A 21,335-nucleotide genomic window follows, 5' to 3' on the forward strand; every position below is an offset into this window, starting at 1 on the left:
GACTTCTAATATCTCCGACGACCTCTTTGGGGACCTCCGGTGAGGTTTTTAGAAAAGTCTAATGGGCGACGGCCGGTGACCAGAATCCGGCGATCAGTGACCGGAATCCAGTAAAAGTTGGCCGAAATTTGGCGATCGGTGACCAGAATCCGGCGACCGGTGACCGGCTCCGGCGAAGTATCATATGGTTGTCTCTCTCTCTCTCTAAGTAACAAAGGGGTGAGGGTAAAATAGTATTAAAAAAAAATAAAAAATAAAACCTTAATGGGGTATTAGGGAAGACCTCCTTAGAGTGGTTTGGGTAAGAGGGAATTAAAAAAACTTAATGGAGTAAATGAGAAAAAAAAATCTCTATAAATGGGGTAAATGGACAAAAAAACCCTATATTTTAATGAAAAAAAATTGTGAAAATAGCACGCCATATAGCACTTTAATTGGTTAGAGATGAGAATTGGGTCTATATGAAATTATGAATAGTGCAAAAAGGAGGTGATAGTATGAGGATGACACCCTTAAATGACACTTAATTTATTATTGGAGTTGCTCTCATATCCATTATATATGTTAACAGATAGATGGTAAGAAAAAAACTGCCAAAACTCAAAAAGCCAAAGTCACATGCTGTGGAAATAGCACATAACAACAAAGACTGATGTGGTTGTCCAAACCATATTCACGGCATCGATGGAAGAGACAATACCAGTTTATTCCAAAACGCCAGCAAACTCTTACTTTATGGTAAAAGTAGAAGCTAAATAAGAAGGCGACATAGATTATGTAATGATAGTGCCCATAATCAAATAAATCAAGTAGAGTACTGTAGAGATAAGAACAATATGGTGACTAACATATATGACTTTGAATACCAAGTTGTCCATCCACGGATATCCCCAGGTACGGCTATGCTGCATATCTATACCATTTTTTAGGTCTTTGGTGTATATATAATGACTTGATGAGTATGGTGAGGCTATTTCCCTAAACAGTTGAAATTTTCGAAAATTGTAAAGTCATATGATTATCTGAAACTACTAATGTATTCAAGCATTTGTATGTACAGAGTTTGATAGTGCGAATGTCTCAGTCATTGATCATATATCGATTATTGTATGAAGTGCAACACTAAAAAATAGCTTGTGTTATAAGACAATAACAACAATGTCTAGGATCGTTGTAAGATATTAATCAAAATCTTTTTAATTGGCATGAACGGGGAACCACGTTCGTGCATGTAAAGAACCTTTTACTATGCTCAATGTAGATGTGTGTAAACTTACCAGTACCATGATGAACCAAAAAGTCCCCATGTCCTATTGTTAAGTAGTGAATTATTGTTCTCATTACTTAACCAGTGACATGACCGTATGCTTCGACTTGTATTGAACACTGGACCATTTGTTTAGGATAAAACTACATCGAACTCATATGCAATTTACCGCAGATTGTATCCATTAAGCAAATAGAGGTTCAATTAAGATTTATTTCTCTGGAGTTTGCAAATAGAGGTTCAATTAATAATATCATTATGAACATCAAGACATGGTTTTTGGGTATTGCCACTATCATATCATCATATGCATCGGCTTGTCGCCTCAAGCAATTGTAATCGTTTAGCATTTATTTAGGAGAGTGAAATTCACACACTTCATTTTACAAATCATACTCCATATTTCTTTTTTTAGATATCTTAAGTTTTGTCTTTTTGTAGTATGGATTGTAAAAATGTGATGTTAAGTTACTAAATGAGGAAACGTGGAGTATGGATTGTAAAAATGTGATGTTAAGTTACTAAATGAGGAAACGTGGAGTATGGATTGTAAAATGAGGAGTTTGAATTACATTTCTTATTATTTATACTTTTAAGAGGTATAACCTTTTGCTTGAGAAAATTTGCATCAATAATGCAAGGAAGATGTGACATGGTTAAATAGTCGAGTTGTGAAAAGAAAAGAGATAAAAGGACGAAGAAAAAATGGAAAAGTAAGGAAGAGTGGGAGACAGAAGAAATGACGCCACTTTCTTCCATGAATTTGATTCGTCCCGGAAATTTCCCTATTTTAACCTTTTCCCAAAAGATAAAATATATGACCATATTTTCTAGTCACGAACAACTTTGAACATAAAGATGCTCTGGGGTCAAGACAGTCCTCCCTCCCTTATTTAACGTTTTTACAAAGGATAGCAAGATTTTCAATAATCAAATGAAGTACTCTTGACCCGTCTTTCTCCCAAACGGCAAGGTACTAAAGTAGTACGAAATTAAAAATAATAAAAGAGAAGAAAAATACATACATGATCAACAATTTTATAGGATGGCTTTTATGTTGGATATAAACAAGAGGTAGCAAGGAAAAACAACCGGTAGATGAGCTTTGCATACAATCTAGGCCTTAACCACAATTGAAATACATTCCCAAGAGTTTCCATCCCCTTAGATTTTTGTAGTTGCACGCCTACATAAAGATGCTCTGGATCCGCCACTGCCTCCGTCCGTTAGAAGTGGATTCAAATAACCGACACAAGAATTTTCAGGCCTTCGCTTTAACCATCTGAGCTACCTTAACCACTTTTCGAATTTCTTCAACGTGTAGTGCCCTAACTTACCACTTTATGTATAGCAAGACATGAAACCTGTAACATATAGATCCTCGATGGCTTCAAATCTTCTGTCCCCAAAACCCCGTCTCTTATCCTGTCTCCCTATGAAAATTAGACACCTGGACACTAACTTGACAGCATTTAACGCTATTTACTCTTACCTGAGAAGGAACAAAATGATAAACCCAGAAAAAGCATTAGGCTATTTTCTAAACTACTCATCCATCTCTGCCCAGAAAACCACCACCAGTCCACCATCTTTTTCTACTTCATTACCATAACTGGGACAAGTCATGAAATTAGTCCATAACTTTCTTTTTAAAAGATTGAAGCTCTACTTTGTGGAGAATAAAATCATGATTAACTTCTCACTCCGAATTAAGCATCCAAATAAATCAGAAGAACTAGCTCCGGATGACCACATTTTAACATCCAAATCTATCAAACCAAATCACCAAATGCAAATTCCAAATCCTAGACGTACCTAATTGAAGCAAATACATGAGGTAAAATTGATCCCTCAAATCCAATCATAGTTAATGTTAAACAGCGACAAGCGTAGCCCGTGGCCCACCATTGTACCGATACTGTCCCAACTTAACCACCTGTTAGGTGTTGGGTTTTAATCACAAAATGCCTCGGTACAATTGGGTGAGACCCACCCACTTATAAGTTATATTTTATTTGTCACTTTTCCAATGTGGGATCTTTCCTCTCCAACACGCCCCCTCACGTGCAACCTAACTCTAGGTCTGCACGTGAAATTAATTAGTCCAATTTCCACATTAGAAATTGGGACACAAGTCTCATATCAGAGACTTGGTCGATACAATCCAAGACCCACATTGGACACTTGGTCATTTCGATGGCAATACAGGGAACCCCAATTTGGGCTCATGATACGTGCCTACATGGAGACGCAGTTGGAGAAGGACCCGCTTTGATACCATGTTAAACAGCGACAAGCGTAGCCCGTGGCCCACCATTATACCGATACTGTCCCAACTTAACCACCTGTTAGGTGTTGGGTTTTAATCACAAAAGGCCTCGGTACTTCAATACCCAGAAAATACTTCAGTTGCCCCAGATCCTTCATTTCAAACTCCTTTGACAGATACTTTTGTAACTCATTCATCTCTTTCGGATCATCCCCTGTAACAATCATGTCATCAACATACACAATAAGAGCTGTAATCTTACCATTCTTGCGCTTGATAAACAAGGTATGGTCAGAATTGCTCTATCTGTACCCAAAGGCTCTCATGGACATTGAAAATCTCCCAAACTAGGCTCTTGGAGATTGCTTCAGGCCATACAAAGACTTCTTCAATTTACACACCTTGCCAACTTCACTTGGGTAATTCTTAACACCTGGGGGCACATCCATGTACACTTCTTCTTCCAAATTCCCATTAAGAAACGCATTCTTCACATCAAACTGGTGCAAGGGCCGATCTTTGTTTGCTGCAAGTGAGATTAGAATCCGAACAGTATTGATCTTTGCTACAGGTGCAAAAGTCTCCTCATAATCAATCCCATAACGTTGTGTGTATCCTTTGGCAACCAATCTCGCCTTGTATCTATTAATAGTTCCATCTGCATTAAGCTTCACAGTAAATACCCAACGACACCCTACAGTCTTCTTTCCAACCGGCATAGGTACTAGTTCCCATGTTGCATTCTTTTGAAGAGCTTCCAATTCTTCATTCATCGCCTTTGTCCATTTTGGATCCGTCAATGCATCCTGCACGTTACTAGGAATAGATACAGTAGATAATTGATCAATAACAAGTGCATGTGACCCAGAAATCCTATGGTTAGACATAAAATTAGCTATAGGGTATTTAGCTTTGGCTTTGATATCTGGTTCATATTGTTTCTTAGGAATTCCCTTGGTAACCCTTTGTGATTTCCTAGGTTCGACACTTTCTAACCCAGAAGATTCATTAAAGTTTAAGGGTACCTGAGGAGGATCATTCTGACCGGGATCTTCAGTTGGTGATGCAAAAGGGGGAATATCTTATGTGTGAGCTTCAGCTACGTCTTGATTTTAATTCAAATTATCCAGAAAAGTCGTCTCTTCTATCTCGGAATTCACAACACTCTGTTCGGCAGTTACATTTTCTGTTTCGGAATTCACAACACTCTGTTCGGCAGTCGCATTTTCTGTTTCGGAATTCGCAACACTTCGTTCGGCAGTCGCATTGTCTATTTCGGAATTCACAATGCTCTGTTCGGCAACTGCATTTTCTATTTCCAAATTTCTACCCTCAAATATATCCTCCAAATTTTCCAAGTCTTCAAAGACATCAAAATCAATAATAGAACGAGGATTCCCTTCACAACCTCTCTCCCCCTGAAGGGAAGACTGAGAAGCTCCCCCTGAGTAATAAGGCTCGGATTCACGAAAAGCAACATCAAGAGAGACATCTAAAGTGCCAGTAAGGGGATCATAACATCGATAACCCTTCTGGAAGTCAGCATAACCAACAAAGATACACTTACGGGCACGGGGATCAAGCTTGCTGCGTTGAGACTTGGGAATATGAACATAAGCTGTGCACCCAAACACCGGGGCTCCAAATTAGGCATAGAAGGGATGGTCAAAAATGTATGAAGCTTCTGATGAGGGTTCTGAAACTCAATCACCCGTGAAGGAGTACGGTTGATAAGATATGCTGCAGATTTTACTGCTTCTCCCCCATAGGACCGAGGTACATTCATGCCAAATAAGGAAGCACGAACAACTTCCATCAACTGCCTGTTCTTCCGTTCTGCTAACCCATTCTGTTGAGGAGTATAAGAATTGGAGGTTTGATGACGAATTCCATGTGACCGGAAAAACTCAATCATAGGGCCATTCACAAACTCTCCACCATTGTCAGACTGAAACACTCTGATGGATTGTTGATACTGAGTTGCCACCATTTTGTGAAATTCGATAAACATTCCAAATACATCACTCTTATTCTTCAGTAATGACACCCATGTCATGCGAGTGCAATCATCAATAAACGTTACAAAATACCGAGCTCCAGAAAGAGAAGGAATCTTTGCAGGACCCCAGACATCAGAGTGAATTTTCATAAAAGGAACAGGACTTTTATTAAGACTTGGTGAATATGAAATACGGTGGCTCTTGGCCAGTTCACAAATGTCACAATGGAAATCCAAATCACTGACAATCGAAAACAAATGAGGTTGCAGCTTCTTAAGATAACTAAAAGATAGATGACCTAAACGGCGATGCCATAACCATACTGCTTCCTTTGCATTCTCTACCCCATTAATCTGATTAGCTTGCCCCAAAAGATGCTTCTGGTTTTCTCCAGTCTCTGTCAGATCCAGGTAGTATAATTTTCCCCTTCTAACACCATAACCAAGAATCCGCCGAGTCAGAATGTCCTGAAACACACAGAAAGATGGATAGAAGGTCACAATACATGCAAGTGCTAAAATAATCTAACCAACAGATGGGAGATTATAAGCTAGTGAGGGAACAACTAGGACAGATTCAAAGGTTAAGGTATCAGATACAACAATAGAACCTTCTCCGGTGACCAGAGTTGGAGTACCATCAGCAGTAGAGACAATATTTTGAGAGGAACGTCTAAGGTTTTTCACAAGACTAGGGTCATTGGTCATATGATCAGATGCACCTGTATCAATTATCCATGTATTATTCAAAGTAGCCTTACCCTTCATACCTGACTGCGCTACATTAGTGGAGGCATTGTCGAGATGCTCTTCCTCTGTAGTAGCAATAGCCGCCTTGCCCGGATTCTTTCGGGGTTTCCTGGTGAAGTCCCACCAATCAGGGTAGCCAATCACTTCATAGCACCGCTCCTTGGTATGACCTACTTCCCCACAGACAACACATTTTTTGTTTGCGTATGGGTTTGGTTTGTGATGAGGACGGCGTGGAGAAGGACCTGAGAAGCCTGGAGGAGGACCTGGTCGGCGTTGAACGGCCATAACAGAAGATTCGGTAGGTACCGAACGCCCCATAGCTTGTTTCTCTGATTGCACCTTGCGAATGTAAGCATAGCTCTGCTCCAAGGAGAATTTAGGCTCCTTGCGTAGGATTTCTCCACGCACCTAATCATACTCTGGGTCAAGTCCACTCAAAAACAAGTGAACACGCATCCGGGACATTGCTGAAGTTTCTTGAACGACAGCAGCAACATTATCATGTTGAGAGGCCACCCTTTGATCAATCTCCTGGAACATTGCCACTAACTCATTGTAGTAGGTCGGAATGGGCCTTCCATTCTGCTTTGCTTCAAAACACTTTTTATTCAACTCAAAGATTCGGGTTTCATCAGAATCATTGTAAAAGGTTTTCTCTACAGCTTCCCAAATATCTTTCGCAGTAGGAAGACGAATATACCGGTTCATGAGAGAGGATTCCATGGAGTCAATTAGCCAACTTTTCACCTTTTCATTGTCCGTGGCCCAAGCTTCATACTCTGCAGAATTCATGGCGGGTTTAGCCTTTACTCCGGTCAGATAACCAACCTTCCCTCGTGCTCCAATGCGCATTCTCATAAGAGGAGCCCATATGGTGTAGTTGGATTCATTCAAGACAACACTTGTGGGGAAAGCAGAGTTGTCTTGTTGGGTGGTGTAGTGGTGATGGATGATCGGTGAGGATGACACCATTGTCTTCTCGGGATTTGACTGTTCGCCTTCAATTGCAGGTCCGGCCATTGAGGAATTTGGGGTTTGTTTTTTTTTTTTTTCAGGTTTGGTTTTTCTAGGGTTTCAAAAAATTCAGGGATGGCTTGATTTTAATGGTGGTGGTACGCAACGGTTTGTGGTGTGCTTTGGGATTCAGGATTCAGGATTCAAAGGATGCAGGCAAGTTCAAAGGATTGAACCTGCTCTGATACCAAGTAGAAAAGAATACTTTGATTTTAGGGTTTTCAATAATATTCTATTCATCCCACAAAGGGGTATATATACAAGGACAAGAGGAGTAGTCTAACCCTAATAGGAAACAATCATTCCTATAATTACATGATAACCTAAATAAATAAGAATCATAATTACATAAGATTTACAGCTATTCTACACTCCCCCTCAAGTTGGTGCATAGATATCTATCATGCCCAACTTGTCAACTGAGCTGTCGAATATCTTCCTGGACATTCATTTAGTAAGAACATCAGCTAACTGCTCTTCTGAGTTTACAAATGGAAAACGAATAACCTTTCTGTCAAGATTTTCTTTAATAAAATGACGGTCAACCTCCACATGCTTTGTCCAATCATGCTGAATTGGATTATGTGCAATCTCAATTGCAGCTTTATTATCACAATGCAAATCCATAGGTTGTCTAAGCTTGTAACCTAGATCTTTCAGGACATTATGAATCCATAACATTTCACAGACTCCATGTGCCATACCTCGAAATTCAGCTTCTGCACTTGATTTGGCCACAACTTTCTGTTTCTTGCTACGCCAAGTGACAAGGTTCCCTCCTACAAAAGTGAAGTACCCAGATGTAGAAAGCCTGTCAGTTTTATCACCAGCCCAATCTGCATCTGTGTATCCCCCAACTTCCAATTCATCCTTTTTCTCAAACAGTAATCCTTTACCTGGCGCCATCTTCAAATACCTCAAAATCCGAAAAAAATGCATCCATATGTTCTTCACTAGGACAATGCATAAACTGACTGACAACACTCATAGCATAAGCAATATCAGGTCTAGTATGTGAAAGATAAATCAACCTTCCTACAAGACGTTGATACCTTCCTTTATCAGTTGGAATTTGATCAGGATAAATGGCAAGTCTGTGATTCATCTCAATGGGTGTCTCAATTGGACTGCAGTCCAGCATCCCCGTTTCAGTAAGTAAGTCAAGAACATACTTCCTCTGTGACAGTAAAATACCTAGATAGGTGAAATGGAAGAACTCAAGAACATAAAGATCCATTGTTATTTTTGTTTTGTTTGCAACCAATTGAATTAATTAATCAACCCAAATACCAGAAGAATCAATCAAAATGTTTTTCAAATATCTTTAAGTAGTGAGTCTTCAAACTTGGCCAAGGATTTAAGCACTTGAGCCCCTTGCTTAGATACAACCCAGAAAACTAGTTTAAAACAAAATAAAAAGTAATTGCAAGAGTCGATGACTAGATATTAGACAACAAAACGGAAAGTAGATTATCGGAGTATAAGATGAACTGACGGAGACTACAAGAATAAACGGAAGGGTACTTAACAGAGTTAAAAAGCTGTCAAGTTAATGGCCAGATGTCAACTTAATTGCCAGATGTCAGGTTACTATAGGAGGGACAGGGAGAGAGGCAGGGTTTCAGAGACAAGATTTGAAGCTATCCTCGATAAGAAAATCTTAATAGCTCAATGCTTCCTTCAAGGCTTCATATCCTCGTCTATAGGTCTCACATAATATGTGACTAAGAATATTATCTTACATGCATGCCATGAGAACCAACCAAGATAAATGAAACTGGCTTTAAGAAGATCATAGCATCCAAGGACTAAGATTTCTTTTCATGAGAGTTAATTCGTTTTACATAAAATCATGCAGATCAAGCATGGAGTTGTAAACAAAATTAAGAAACTATAAAGGAAGAGGTGGCTATAAGGTTATTTATTAAGGTACTTCCGCGAATCAAACTTTTTCGTTAACCTAGATCTTACATTACACCACAAAATTAATCAGACGATAGTTCAGGGTCAAACTTTTTCGTTAACCTAGATCTTGCATTACACCACAAAATTAATCAAACGACAGTTCAGGATCAGACGACAGTTCAGTCCTGAACTGTCGTCTGAGTGAAAAAAGTTGTTGTTGTCTAATAGCCTGTGGTCTGATTGACTTTGCTTAGACAACAGTTCAAAACTATTGTCTGTGTTACATTCAGACGGCATATATAAGCTCATAACTGTCATCTGAAAATTATCAAACTATTTTAATTTGGATAAACTATTGTCTGTTAGATATTCAGACAACAGTTCATTTAATGATTGTTCAGACACATTATATTACCCCAACACTTTTAAGAAGACTATGTTGTGCATAATGAATCTCAGACCACACTGTTGAGATACCTCTGTTGTCTAAAATGAATCTCCAACAACATTGCGTCATTTCTCAGTTGTGTGAGATGCATTAACAATAACAGTTCCAAAATGAAATATGTCATCTCACTGAACACTCAGACGACACATTTTATTGTTTTCAGTTGTACTTTATAAACCTCATTCAACAATTTATTGTTATATATGATGAGTGAAATGAATCTCAACCAACATTGATTTTGTTATATATGTTGTGTGAACAGAAACTCAGACAACATGAGTTTTGTTATATCTGTTGTGTGTATAGAAGCTCAAACATGAGTTTTGTTATATCTGTTGTGTGAATGGATGTTCAGACAACATGAATTATTTGCTGCTTTAAGTATGTGTTATCTGAGTGAATCTCAGATAATAGACATTTGACCTATTTTTGTTGTCTAAATTGGCTTTGCACAATTGGTTGCAAATATGAAATTTCATGTTCAAAACATATCCAAAATACCACATTTTCATAGATTACTGCCATCTATTTCATACATTGCCATATCCAACACATTTACAAAAGTACAAATTCATGTCCAGATCAATTCAGCAATCCCAAGTTACCAAAATAAGTCCTTAAACCCAAGTACTAACCAGCTAGATGCAATACTACTTACATATATGTTTTAACAACAAATTTTGCCCACTCTGTTCTGACTGCATCAATATGGTGCTGCGTATATGTTGTCATCCCTCTTTTTCCACACTGATACAAATTGGTTTGCACTTAGTATTGAGAAAACTATCCAATAATCCATGACCAAATATAAACTGATCGAAAACATATTTTCAGAGAGCAATATCAAATGACAATACCTTAGTGGAGATAACGATGATTGGATTATATACTCCAAATTGGCTTCCAACTTTCATGGTTAAACTGACACCAAATACTATTTTAGATAAAGCTAAAAAAACAAAGTGTAATGATCATAAGAAGCAAGGAAAAGAGTAGCTAGTTATATGCAGAAGCATCTGCGGAGCTTAGGAAACAACTATGCCTACATCAAGCAACTTCACCATGCCATGTAGTAAGGCAGTGAAAATTATCATTTCAACAGTTGCATATTTGATACAAGTGTACAACCACGCACTTTCAATATCATTACCATTTCTTTTGTAAATATCAATGCATATGAATCAACCCTATAAGACTTGAGAGTACAAAATCCATCCTATGAGAAATAATTAGGGCTGTCACTCGGTCGGTTCGAATCGGTTATAGGTATTACCAACTTCAAAACCAAAGCTTTCGGTTTCAAAATTGAGCTACCAATTACCAACCAAAATTTTCAGTTTTTAATCATATCTACCAAATTCGGTATTTCAGTTTTCGGTATTACCAACTTTAGAATAACTAATTCTTTGTAATATAAATTAGAATGAACAAAATTAGGTTTTTCAATTTTATAACCGTAAACTTCGTATTCATCTACTAATCATAGCTCTCTTTTGTATATATGACATCAAATTTTATCTATTTTCAATAAAACTAAGTTATTTAACCATCTTGGATTAGGTTTCTCAAATTACATGTACTATTAATTATGTAGTATATTGAGTAATGTTCATACTATTATGAAAAATTTTATGTTTATTTCCTAATATATATGTATGTGTATCGAAAACCATAGCATATAAAGCTAATATTTAGATAATCGGTAGATTCGGTATTTACCAAAACCAAACCAACTTTTTCGGTAATTTTCGATTTCGGTTTTATCGGTCTTGGTTACCAAAAAGTCGGTTTACCAAACCTAAAATATCGGTTGGTATTCGGTCGGTTTGGTAATTACCAAACCAAGTGGCAGCCCTAGAAATAATTGTCTTATCCATGATTGGCTAGTTCCATCGAGCAAATCAGTAACCGAAAACGAGAACATGGTTTACTGATAAATAAAGCATGACAATGTTCCATTTTAGAATTTTGATTCTGGAAAAATAAAATGATAGGCATCCTACGCTTATGAGATTAACACATAACAGTTACCTGAATCGGGTAGATACATTTGGGGACCCTGAATTTCGAAGCTTGAAAAACACGATGACAAAGTAAGTATTTTCTTTCTGTCACGCCCCTGATTTTACACACATGAAAATCGATATATATAACCCTATAATTATATATGCGTGAACGTCCAGTCATCAATACAAAATACCTGAAATCTTTTTCCCTTTAACTTACACAGATATTGATGCCCTGAACCCTCAAAGTTAATATACACTCGTCCATAGAGTTATATATTACACAAGCATACGAATTAAATTGTCAACAACAAAATAAAACGTAAATGCTGCTAAGAGTTAACTATACAACGGAAGTCCTTATCGACGGTAAAGTTACAAAAATGGCTTCCTACCGTAAAGCTGCAAAGGCGCTACCTCAGCTTCAGCCCCGATTATCCTAACCTACAGGATTAACCCCTACACCGTTTGAATAGTGTACCGGGTTGCCACACAACAAACCCGGTAAGCTTTTGCAAGCCCGTATGAGTAACTCAAACACACATGCACAACTCACGCCAAAATAAGGAAAACAACTCACGCTTTGCATTCCTAAAACACGAAATAAAGGAGAATAACTCACACTTTGATTTCCTTCCAAATCGAAATAAAAGAAAGCAACACACACCTTGTTTTCTTTTAAAACGAAACATAGAAAACAACTCACACTTGAATTCTATCAATAAAACATAGAAAGCAACTCACTCCTTGATTTCTATCAGTAAAACATAGAAAACAACTCACACCTTGTTTTCTATCAAATGTACCATAATCGTACCATAGAAAGCAACTCACACCTTGATTTCTATCAAAACGTTAATAAGGAAAACAACTCACACCTTGTCCCCTTAAAAACCATTAATAAGGAAGCAACTCACACCTTGTTCCCTAAAAATACGTAATGTCATAAGTTGTAAATAACCAATTCCCGTTACCCCATGAATTACCTATATGGCAGACAGATTAGAGCTCTAACTGAAAACGTAACCACTCGTCCGGCCAAAGACGTGGTCACCTGATATTCTGCCCAAGGTCTTAGACCTTCGATCCTCAGGCCGCACTGTCCCTTGGAGCAAATCATTAAAGGAGTCGCATTGGACCCAAAATGTTACACAAATCGCAACGCTTTTGAAAACAATCGAAATCAACATTTCCATAATCATTGTTTTCCGAAAAAGCCATAACACAAAACAATAAAAAGCATCATTTCATGCCTATTGTTTTCATACCCAAATATCAACACTTTTCTCAAATCTCAATGCTTTTCAAAACAAATTGAAATCAATCATTTCCACAAATCATTTGTTTTCCAAAAGCCACACCCCAAAACAATAAAAAGCATCATTTCATGCATATTGTTTTCATAAATCCACAAACCACCCAAAGCATATATATTTCACGTAAATATATATCTACTAATACATGAACATCCCATAATATATATATATACACACATAGTCATCTACTCAAAATACCACTAATACCAACTATAGTTTGCAGTTAACTAATAACTCTCAAAACAATAAGGTATTCTCGTTCGTGAATGAACTTCGTGAGATTACTCACCTCAGAATCCCGCTGCGTCTTCTATACAGAACCGAACTAACACTATCACCAATAACTCGTCCAATTCACCTTTTAGAAGCACCTATTCACCAATGATCTCAAATCAGTAACGATTCATAACCAATTTAAGTCCGAAACCCCTGTTTTGAACTAAAATTCCCCAAAGTGGCGCCAATCCAGGCGAAACCACATCTGAGACCTCCCAAAGTCTCTGGAATACGTCCACGATCGATGTGACCAAACCACAAGTCGATCGGACGCTCAAATCCTCACGGATAGCATAAATCGATCGGTATGAAACTGCAAAAATCATAACAATTCCAAACGAACTCCAAAACTTGCATATTATATATCGAAACGCTCGTATCAACGAGTAGAACATATATAATACCAAAAACAGTTCCTTAAGTGGCCGGAACGCCGCCACAGACGGAGGCGCACCGCCGCAGGCCAAAACTCAATATTTCACAAAGCTCCCAACATCAAAAAGCTTCATCTGAGCATGCTTGTGAACTTTCCTAACTAGCTCGAAGTCAGAAAACAAGCATAAAGGGTCGAAAACTACCTCACAAGCCGTGAACAGTAATCCAATCCGAGTTGATCGAAGTTTCACGTGAATCGATCCAAACAACCACCAAGGATCGATCAACGAGGCTGCTCTGAGCTCAACCAAGAAGACCTGAAGCCTCGCCGACGTCAGAACAAGGAATTCTGATCGGGTCCGAAAACACCAACCTGCACCGCCTTGCAGCGCCGCCTTGGAGGAGAATCGGTGCTAGAGGACACCAGAGGGACGACTAGACGGAGGAGACGATCCTATCTGGAAAGTTTCGTCGCCGGAGACCACCGCAGTTCGCCGGAAAAGTCGGGTCGGATCGACCGGGTCCGGGTCGGGTCAGCCGGATAATTTCGATTCTGAAGGTGCGAACGAGAGAGAAGAGAGAGGAAGTGAGTTTCCAGAAATGGAAATAATGAAAATAGTAAGTTTCCAACTTGGGAAACTTCTATTTATACCAAAATGGAAATTCCTTCCAATCGCCATAACTTTCTCATACGAACTCCGATTCTCGCATTCCACATGTCCACGAACTCGTATCGACGCGCTCTACAACTTTCGTGAAGGAAGTTTTCAGAGAATCCCAACGAATAAAAAGTCAACCTTGAGCCCCCCCTAAAGTCATACCTTTCAAATAGAAATTCGTCCGAAACGCTTCCGCTCCATCCACGAGCCACGAAACCGTCCAACAACCATAAATTAGATTCCGAAAATTCCTCGGAAAATAAATACGAATTTCCGGGGTATCACACTTTCCTCCCTGTGTATTTGTGTAATCACAACATATAACCAGACAAGGAAATACTATGATGCTCACAGCAATCACAGGGCAAAGTTTTCTACCAGACCTTATCATAAGTCATCATTCAATGCCAAAGTGAGTAAGGATGGGATAACATATGGATTTTTCTGAAATGGAAAGAAGATAGATAAGATAGAGGAGACCATAAACAGAATATATATGATTAATCATCTAAATTGTGAATGAGATCTAAACCTACAGGATACCGCAACCTTGATAGCCTTGTATAAGGTATCCTTGATACTTGCTGCTTAGTAAGAAATATGAATCTGGATCAGCCACAGATTGTAGATGGTTCCAATCTAGCATTGAGAATAAATCATTCTAAAAACTTACATTGAAAGTCAGAACGCTGCCTTCGTTGTATCAAATCAGCAGCCTCAGCCATTTCAACAAATGTTCCTGAGCTTCTTACTAATTCCTAAGATGATATCACAACTGCAAAAACTCATCATCAATTCACTCTAATAGAATTCATCACGAACTATGCCACCAATTTCAAAAGTTATGTCATTTTAACTCTCAAACTAATCTCATTTTTCCTGAGTTCATAATGCAGAAGGCTGAATCATGCTGAATACAGATAATAATGAGGAAAAAATATGCTCTCACCAAGCCGACAGTGGCACCAAAGCACATAAGAATGCTTATCCGCTTAAACTTGTCCTCATTATCAGCATCAACTTCAAATTTACTGCAACGATTTGTAGCCTGAAATTCCATATTCAGGAAGCTATAATCACTATGTATGTAAACAATGTCAAACAATTCGATTCACACGAAAAACCAAAGACAAACTAAAGCTCTTCTTTCATTTAACAGCAATCCTTTTCTCAAAAGGCAAATAGAAACACAGACCATAAATCTGATTTCTAATAACCCAAACATAGGTGAAGAAATCTGATTAGGATATCTTAGGGCAGAGGTAATGGAAGCAATGAAAGTACAGTATAGTAACCCCGATGTACCATTTTATCAAATCCTTGAAAATTAAAAACAGGCCAAGTTCGCAAAGCACATAAACGATGCCTTGGTCATAGACGGAAGGCTCTGTCTCACTGTCTCCAATAATTCAATCCTTGACATGACACTCTTGCGTTTTCCTCTTCGACACTATGATATACCAACCCAGCTATACCTAAACTCATTATATACATATACATTTGCGTCTTTATGCCTATCATAACCCTAAGTATTGTATTTGTATCATAACTCAACAATTACAGCTTGCGAAAATGTCGGGCTGCAAATCAAGTGCGAGAAACTTATTAAATTTCATGGATTTGGAAATTGGGAAAATAATAATCGTTGGCTACTTTTCTGGGTTCTACGTAAACCAAAAATTGAAAAAAAAAAAAAAAAAAAAAAAAAAAAAAAAAAAAAAAAGTGAACAACTAAACTCGTGCCTGCGACCGCTCAAACGCAGCCAAGGGAACTAGTTCTTCAATCCATTAGAGGAGATAGTTAGGGTTTATTTTGGCTATAGTATTCAGATTCTTAGCCAACCCCTGAATCACCTATCAACCATTGGCCAAATTTTCAATTGGAGATGTTAGCAATCCTAGAATTGATTCGATCAAGAGACCAAAGAAAAGGAAGAAGAAGATAGATGAGTTACCTGAAGACCAGAGGAGTGGCAATGGAAAGAGGTTCTTTGTGTGCGTCTGCCCTATGATGATAGGAAGAGAACAAGAGAGGAAATACATTGGGATCTGGTTTTTATCATTTTTCTTCTTTTTAATTCTCCCTCATACTCGCATCTTATTACTTCAAATAAGTGACGGCTGGTCCTCTGAGTGGGTTTGCAAGTAGTTTGCCGATTTCTTCCTTCTTCGTTTCTCTCCTTCTGCAAATTATGCCTTGATGTATCGGAGGTTGAAGTAAGAAAAACCCACTAAGAGTGAGAGCGAGGGTGAGGCAGAGAGAGGCTGAGAGAAATTTGGGAGGGTGAGAGGGTGAAGGGGATTGAGGGTGAGAGCGATGGTGAGTCAGAGCGAGGCTGAGAGAAATTTGGGAGGGAGAGTGTCCTAAATTTTTAGCTAAGGGAGGGAACACGGGTTTTTTTTACAAAATGTAGGTTTTGAGTGTTCTGAGTGGAAAAAAAATAAATGTAAATTAATTTTTGTTTATTTTTTCCGTTTTTCAGACAACAGATGTCATTGTTAGTGTTGTCTGAAATCTCTCAAATTTACCAAAGGACAATGTACTGTATGAGTACAGGTGAGATGACAGGTTTAAAAAACATGTCGTCTGACTAACTCAAACAACAGCAAAAACTCATGTGTCGTCTGATGACTGTTGTGTGATTAAGTTATTCTAGTAATGTAGAACAATTCTAGTAAGGTACATAATCCTCTCAAAGAACAATGTTGATGGGATCAAAGCATATATTAACTCTACATGGATGTCAGGGTAGAGCCATAAGCATAGCCAGCTACCTGCATAATTAATTCCAGTAAAAGAAGTCAGTTTTGTTTGGACTAAGCTTTATGTAACCAAAGCCTTGAGACCAATACAATAGGATAAACAATTAAATGTACCACCACGCCAATATGGCAACAGACGACAGTCCAAACTGTGGTCTGATGAAGTTCAGTGCTATTGTTAAAGCATGTGTCGTCTGATGGAGGTGGTCAGACAGCAGCACAATGAAGAAGGGTAGTACAAGAGTAGATGTCTAAATACCTGTTGTCTGAACACCAGAAAATACAATAGTAGAAAACTGTTCCGGTTGTGCAAAGCAAATTAAGTTAGCGGAGTATGAAGACTAGGGACTTATGAGGACAAGTTAGAGTCGAACATTGCTTTTAGACGAAGTGTTGTCTCTATGAAGTTTCTACATCAAGGATGAGTTTATATCTGTTGAGTGGATTTATACAAGACAATAGAAAATTGAAAAAAAAGCATTTTCTATTTATATTTAATATTACAGGTTTCTTTAAATAAATGATGTTTTTAATTATGTTGAACAATTGAAACTGTTTGAAAAGTATTGTAGTTAGACTATTCATAGAACAGTTTTTGAATTCCATTTTATGATATTCCATCGTTAGACATTTCATGATACATCCATTCTCAGGTGCAGACGTCCGTACCCAAGCAAAAAGTACGGATTTCCCTTTTTTCCCCAGTTTCCGATCACTCTTTTACATCTTAACCGTTTAGTTTTTAGGTCCTAATGTATAGATCATCTATGCAAAATTTCAGCCAAATTGGTGATCGTTAAGGCATTCAAAACTGCAATTTACACGAACGAACCGAATCTTTCTAACCTGAACCGTTCATGTACATTGTTGTAATTTGCAGTTTTGGATGCCTTAACGATCACCAAATTGGCTGAAATTTTGCAGAGGTGATCTATACATTAGGACCTAAAAACTGAACGGTTAAGATGTGAAAATGTGATCAGAAAGTGAGGGAAAACGGGAAATCTGTACCGTCCGCATGGTACGGACGTCCGCACCGTAGCCGGACTATATATATATATATATAGGGCCCTTCCACTAGGGATCCCTTTTTTTTATCTTTTCTAGGGATAGGCATTAGACAAACTTTTGATCACATTTCGGCATCTCAACCATTCAGTTTTTTAGGTCCTAATGAGTAGATCATTTCTGAAAATTTTCAGCCAAATCGGTGATCATTAAGATATCAAACTTGACTAAATCAATGGACAAACCAAATCTATCAAACTTGAATCATTCATATTTATAATTTTAAGTCGCAGTTTTAAATGGTTTAACGATAATCAATTTGGCTGAAAATTTGCAGAGGTGATCTACACATTAGGACCTAAAAACTGAACGGTTGAGCTGCCAAAATATAATTGAAAAGTTAGTCTAGTGCCATATCCCTAAAAAAGACCCAAAAAGGGATCCCTCACTAGAAGGGCCCTATATATATATATGTGTGTGTGTGTGTGTGTGTGTGTGTCTATATATACACACACATTCACACACACACACACAAAGTGAAATGTCTTAAAAGTCTAATTCTACCACATTTATTTTTCCTAAGTCGCACTTAAATAAGATTTTTCCAATAAGTCTCTATTTTTTTCTTTTTCTTTCCCAAAAGTTTTTTTTTTTTTTTTTTTGTGATTCTAGTTGGACCTCCAAATTTGATATTTAGACCTCCAACTTTTTTCAATTATTAATAGACTTGTCAAGTTATATGAAAAGACAAATAAGGACAATGAAAGAAAAATGAAATAAATAAATAAATAAATGCTCTTCTTACCTCCTCCAACCAAATATAACATTCAATTAATTTTTTTATATTTTTAATTTCCTTATATTGTCTATATAGTTTTACAATTTACCTAAAACAATTAAGTAAAAATAATAATTTCTATACATGGCCCATCATTTAATAAAAAAATTAATTCAAAACAATCTGATTTGAAATTTTCTTAATTGAATATTATGATATAGCTATTACTCGATCTTCCAACCCTTGAAATCCTTCTTTTAACAAATTCAAAGAGATTCCAACAATATATCAAGATCGAGAACCAACACTCTGATTAATTTTTGTGGATAAGAGACCTACTCATAAGAGAGCAATATAATGTGATTTTGATTCATTCTTCTTCTCGTGGTTGAAGATAGAGATAAAAAGTAGAGTAATAGATTGTTGTATCTCATGTTCAGGGGCGTTATGGTAAAAATAAAGAGGTCTACTTAGCTTTTCAAGTATTTTAAAAAGTAAATTAGAGGTGTACTAAGTATTGGATGTCTAAATAGTAAATTTGGAGATCCAACTAGAATCACCCTTTTTTGTTTTTGTTTTTTGAGATGAGAGAGAGAGAGAGAGACAATGCGTGTGTTTTTTGTTTTTTGGACTTTTTTGTCTTCTCCCTTTTTGTCACTATACGAGGTCTCTCATTGCAGCTACTTATTCTCACACAAAGCAAAAGCTAGCTTCTCTTAGAAGTGCAGCTCTCCCAGACTACTTTTTAGATGGAGAGATTACTTCTGTCCTAAAGGGATCAACTTCTATTGTTTATTTTATTTTATTTTTTTATATATTTAATATGTTTACCAGGATACAACTTGATATTATCATGCTAAATTCAACCAAAATAAATTCAAAAAGGGAAAGTAATCGCTACCCAACAAAAGTCTAGATAGCAAAAACACTTACCAAAAAGAAAGAAGAAAAAGAAAAAAACGCAGCAGTTGAAATATACCTAGGCTTTGGGATTAAGAAAACTGCTGATATGAATCAGGCTATGCTTGCCAAAGCCAGCTGGAGGATCTTTCAAATGGACAGTGGTCTTTGGGCTTCAATGTATACCGCTAAATATTTGCACAGCTCCAATATTACTGAGACAAGTTATCAACCTCCTACTGACTGCTCAAGCACTTGGAGAAGCATTTCTCATGGTGCTGAGCTGCTAAGGAAATGCCTAAAATGGCATGTGGGTGATGGGAGCCCTATTAAGTTTTGGCTTGATCATTGGCTCTTTCCCTCATCCCTCATCTGTTTGGCTCTTCCTACTGCTGACATTAACATCAATGCAACCATCAATAGCTTTTGGACTGATGAGGGCTGGAACCTGGATCTCCTCTCTTCCATGGTCCCAGGTGATATTGTCAATCAAATTATCAATATCCCTACTGGTTTTGATAATTGTGGTGGTGATTCTTTGATTTGGGGTGCCACATCTAATGGTGCCTTCACAGTCAAGTCTGCCTATAATTCTAGTTTTGAGTTTTCCAACCCCCAAAATTCTCAATGGGCTGCTGTTTGGAAAAGTAATGTTCCTCCTAAGCTGAAAACCTTCATGTGGGCTGCCCTCCATAAGAAGCTGCTAACTAATGTTCAAAGGGCTAGAAGAGGTTTTACCTCCTCCTCCTTATGCCCTATCTGCAAGGCTGATGATGAAACCCTTATCCAGTTGTTCAAGGAATGTCCTAGATCTCTTGCTATTTGGAATGCTTTTCTTAAACCTAGGGCTATCCTTAACTCCTTCTCCCTGGACTGGAATGGTTGGATTGCTGCTCAACTGCACTGTCAGACACTGATTCAAAAGAATATTAAATGGTGCAATCTTTTCATATTTATTTGTTGGTTTATCTGGAAAGGGAGAAATAAGGTTGTTTTTTATCCAATGTTTATCATGCCTACTTGTCCTGATATAGTGATCTGGAACTATGACGCAGAATGGACTAATGCCAATGTCAAATTGAATGTTGATACTGTCTACAGGTACATCCCTCTTGCTTGGAAGAAGCCTATGGATAATTTTTACAAACTAAACATTAATGGGACTAGATCCTCTTTAACTTGCAAAATTGGTGCTGGGGGTGTCATCAGGGACGTAACTAGATCACTGGTTTCCAAGTCAATTTGGGAACTGGAGAAATTCTTGATGCTGAAGCTTGGGGTTTATTCTACGGTCTTAAACTTGCTGTGAGCCTTCACATCTCTCATTTGGAGGTGGTGTCTGATTCTGCTATCTTGGTGCAGCTTATGCAGAAAGCTGAATTCTCCCTTCATCCCCTTGGTTCTCTTCTCAAGGGCTGCTCAAATATGATGGATGCTATGGAGAATGTCCACCTGTCCCACATCTTCAAAGAATGCAATGACTGCTGACTCTTTAGCTAAGGAAAGCATTAATCATGAGCTTGGTGTTATCATCTTTGAGAATCCGCCAGTTCATGCTGCTCAGGCTTATCTTGATGACATTTCTGCAGTTTCTAGAGC

General features: G+C 37.8%; 1 long non-coding RNA gene across 1 annotated transcript; it reads right to left on the reverse strand.

The window, feature by feature from the left end:
* Nucleotides 1-14,835: 14,835 nt before the first annotated feature.
* Nucleotides 14,836-15,296, reverse strand: LOC121049085. Its single transcript, XR_005799291.1, has 3 exons — nucleotides 15,237-15,296; nucleotides 14,961-15,045; nucleotides 14,836-14,871 (listed from the first exon to the last, which is right to left on the reverse strand). It is a non-coding gene; the product is annotated as an uncharacterized LOC121049085 (long non-coding RNA).
* Nucleotides 15,297-21,335: the final 6,039 nt, after the last annotated feature.

This window comes from Rosa chinensis, chromosome 5, assembly GCF_002994745.2.
Source record: "Rosa chinensis cultivar Old Blush chromosome 5, RchiOBHm-V2, whole genome shotgun sequence".
NCBI classification, from domain to species: domain Eukaryota; kingdom Viridiplantae; phylum Streptophyta; class Magnoliopsida; order Rosales; family Rosaceae; genus Rosa; species Rosa chinensis.